The sequence below is a fragment of the Polistes canadensis genome, unplaced genomic scaffold (assembly GCF_001313835.1).
Source record: "Polistes canadensis isolate GaletaPanama2010 unplaced genomic scaffold, ASM131383v1 scaffold_108, whole genome shotgun sequence".
Classification (NCBI taxonomy): Eukaryota; Metazoa; Arthropoda; class Insecta; order Hymenoptera; family Vespidae; genus Polistes; species Polistes canadensis.
Genome location: NW_014569655.1, coordinates 28,098 through 31,981, shown reverse-complemented (window position 1 = coordinate 31,981; position 3,884 = coordinate 28,098). Strand labels below are relative to the sequence as shown.

The 3,884-nt window shown below is 37.7% G+C and overlaps 1 long non-coding RNA gene across 1 annotated transcript; it reads right to left on the bottom strand.

The window, feature by feature from the left end:
* Positions 1 to 548: 548 nt before the first annotated feature.
* Positions 549 to 2,432, bottom strand: LOC106787620. Its single transcript, XR_001381817.1, has 3 exons — positions 2,361 to 2,432; positions 738 to 1,010; positions 549 to 625 (listed from the first exon to the last, which is right to left on the bottom strand). It is a non-coding gene; the product is annotated as an uncharacterized LOC106787620 (long non-coding RNA).
* Between the last annotated feature and the right edge of the window lie 1,452 nt (positions 2,433 to 3,884).

Below are 3,884 nucleotides of genomic sequence, written 5' to 3'. Positions count from 1 at the left end.
ATGCTGTTGCTGGTGCTGCTGCTGCTGCTGCTGTTACTACTACTACTACTATTACTACTACTACTATTACTATTACTACCACCACTTGTACAAAGCACCACTACCACCCAGGTACAACCACTACTTCAGAACCACCCTCTTTCCTCCACTCTCTTCCTCTCCACCATCTCTTCCGCCTCTTCATCCACCTCCTCTTTCTTTTTCTATCCCTCTTACTCTCTCTCTCTCTCTCTCTCTCTCTCTCTCTCTCTATTTCTCTTGCTTGCTTGCTTGCTTGCTGCTTGCCTTCCCCACCTGCAAAAGCCGACCTGGTGGTTTCCCCACCACCTAGTCAACCCGGCTTTGCTGTCCACCAATGATCAGCCGCTGTCTTTCCTCCGCTCCTCTTACTCTCCTCTGCAATACACTCTTTGCTACTTCCTCCTCCTCCTCCTCCTCTTTCTCATCTACCACCACCTCCTCCACCTCCCACCCCCACAATCTCCTCTTCTTCTTTTCTCTTTCTCTCTTTTTCTATTTCTATTTTTCTCACTCTTTCTTTCTTTCTAACGTCTTCGCGCGAAAGAGTTCTTTCTGTTCTATCGGCTTCCCTCTGTCACCATCATCGTTTCAAATCAACGTTAACCTACCAAGAATATTTAACATTTTTAACTCACTGACTTTCGAAGTATCATCGATCAATGTCTTCCATTAACCTTTCTTTCATTTTTTTTTATAAATCAGTGTTAAACATTTACCAATAGTGATAACAATGACGACGATTAGATCAATGTCCTTCTTTTCATCATTTTCTTACATGTCTTTTTTTTATTTCTTTCCTCCCTCTCCCCCCCCCCTATAAATCACTGTGCAAAATATCTTCCAGCTATGATTACGATGATAGAAAATCAACGTTCTTCCCCAATTCGTGATTGATTATCCTCCTTTCTTTCTTTATTATTGTCTCTACGAATTTTCACTGTAGAATTTTTGTAATCGCGCGTACGACCGATGAATTACGATGGGATCTTCTTCGTTTTTTTTTTTTTTTATATACGATCAATTATAAAATTAATTTTATTCGAACGAGAGAATATTTGGATTGGGTTTTTTCGATTATTTATTTGCCAAAAAAAAAAAGAAAAAACAGAAAAAGAAAACCAGAAAAAAATTCACTAAAAATGTTAATCGAAAGAATAGAATTTCTTGAATGAATGGATCTCTCTCTCTCTCTCTTTCTCTCTCTGGTATGGAACAGGTGTTCATAAATGGTTGGTTCATTCGCTGACGATGGTGATTAGCGATTCACGACTAAGTTCGTTCGTGTTAGAACGCTATCGCCCAGTTGTTGCTGACGTATAGTCTGTGGGAATTTGATCCCACGTGCACGAATTGTAAACATTCATGTACAATAATCTTAAGCAGCTTGCAGACGGTAAAAAGAGAGAGAGAGAGAGAGATATATATATATATATATATGAGATGAGATTTGATATTCGATTAATTAAATCGAGATCTTATAATCATTCTTCAATGATTTTATATAATTTTTATTCGATACAATGTTTTTTTTTTTCCCCCCCTTTTTTCTAATTCACCGTTTTTTTATTTCCCTTTTACGATATTTTCTAATGCTAATCCAAATCACAAATTTGATTCGATCACTAAACGACGACGACGACGACGACGACAACGACGACGAATCTCACGATATACGAACTCAAACAAAAACAACATAATTTATTCGCGGTTTCGATACGTCGAGGGAAATTCGACTAGAAACGTTTTGTGTATGCGTGTGTGTATCCTATATTGGTGTTTTAATTAATATTAATTCCCCCTCTCCCTACTTCCCTCCCACCCTTCCTCTCTCTCTCTCTCTCTTCCTCATACACCCGCCGGCGTTTAAACGAGATGGGAACACCGTTCCGATCAGTTTGTTCGATCAGACTTTACCGTTAATCTAAATTTACAGATCTAAAATCTTTGAAAAACATAAATCTATATAATATATTTAAACCCGAACTTATATTCTTACCAAAAAAAAAAACAAAAAAAAAAACAAAAATATCACACGTGGTGTTACAATCTTTATTCTCACTTCACCAAACGAAATTATTTAGGAATACGATAAACTAATAAAAAAAATAAACGGATTAAAAAGTGAAGGGATAGAGCGGGTATCAAAAAGAGGGAAAGAGAGAGAGAGACACAGAAAGGGAGCTGGATGGGAGGGATAAAATTTTTATATGCGATACGTGTGTGGATGATAAATATAAAACTGTATAATGAAATAAAATAAAATAAAATAAAATAAAAGGAGACACACTTGGGAGGAAAAAAAAATGGTCCCGGTTTGAAAAGGGGTATTATTCGCGTACCGAGGTTCGACTTTGCATTAGAGGGTGCGTTCGAACGACTAGGAGACCTCTTGTCCGTCTTCGTCACACCTGAATACGACCTCCGACCCCCACGGAAACGCGCTGACGGTGGCGGTGGTGGTGACGGTGACGGTGACGGTGGCGGTGGTGGTTCTACCAAAGCACATACACGTTTGCTCGTGGTCGCAGAGAAAGAGAGAGAGAAAGAGAGAGAAAGAGAGAGAGAGAGAGTGTGTGTGTGTAGTTTGGAAACGTTTTGCGCGCACCCTTCCAAGCGCAGCTCCGCCCTGTTCCTTCATCCTTCCAAAGCAAGCAAGCAAGCAAGCAAGCAAGTAAAGCAAGCAACTCTAGGATCGTTTCCTCATCTTTTTCTTTCTTTCTTTCTTTCTTTATTTACTTCCTTCTGTTCTGTTCAGTTCTTTCTTTCTTACAATCCTTTTATCTCTCTTACTCTTTCATTATTTTCTACCCTTCCATACGTTCAAGCTACGCTGACTTTTTCCACCAACGGCTACCATGATAGCAAACAACCCTGACGAGATGAGGAAGAAGAAGAAAAGGAGGAGAAAGGAGGAGAAAGAAGAAGAAGAAGAAGAAGAATAGGAAGAAGGAAAAAATAATATATATATAAAAAAAAAAATATCCTTCCACAAGAGCCCTTCCATCCGTGCGAAACGATTTACCTTAGCTTTCGTATCATTTGCAGAAACCTTTTGGACGCGTTGACCTTATTAAAATCTCTCTCTCTTTCTCTCTCTCGTACTCATACTGAATGTTCCTACATTTCGACACACTAAAATGAGAGAGAGAATGAACATTTTCATGCTCCTGTAATCTGATGAACATTTTATTGGAGAAAATTCTATATCAAAATAACTTTTTCTTTATCGATAGCACAGTACGTACCTATTCTTTTTCTTTGGGATTGAAATTGTATCGTTGAATTTATTACGATATATTATAAATGATCTATGAATTTCTTTTTATTCTTCCGCTCGAATATATTTCTTTTATATTTTTTCTGTTCTTTTTTTTTTTCTTTTTTTTTTTTTTTTTTTTTTTTTATTTATTATCTCATTTCGTGATACAATAACATTTTTAATATCTTTCGAATAAATCTCAAGCTTTGGGATTGTGCTCGCAACGACCCTGTTTACGCTTACTTGAAATGGAAGGGCGCGAGAAATGTGCTCTCTCTCCCTCTCTCTCTCTNTTTTTTTTTTTTTTTTTATTGTTATTTTTGGTCATTCATATTTTGTGAAACGGTGCGTTCGTTAATTCTCAAGCTTTGGGATTGTGCTCGCAACGACCCTGTTTACGCTTACTTGAAATGGAAGGGCGCGAGAAATGTGCTCTCTCTCCCTCTCTCTCTCTCTCCTTCTCTCTCATTTTTATTTTTTTTATTTTTCGAAATACGGTCAACGTAAAAAGAAACGGTACACTCGAGTCAACCCGTTTCGTTTTTTCTTTCTCTCTCTCTCTCTCTCTCTCTGTTTCTTTTTTTTTATTTTGCTTTCTTTCTTC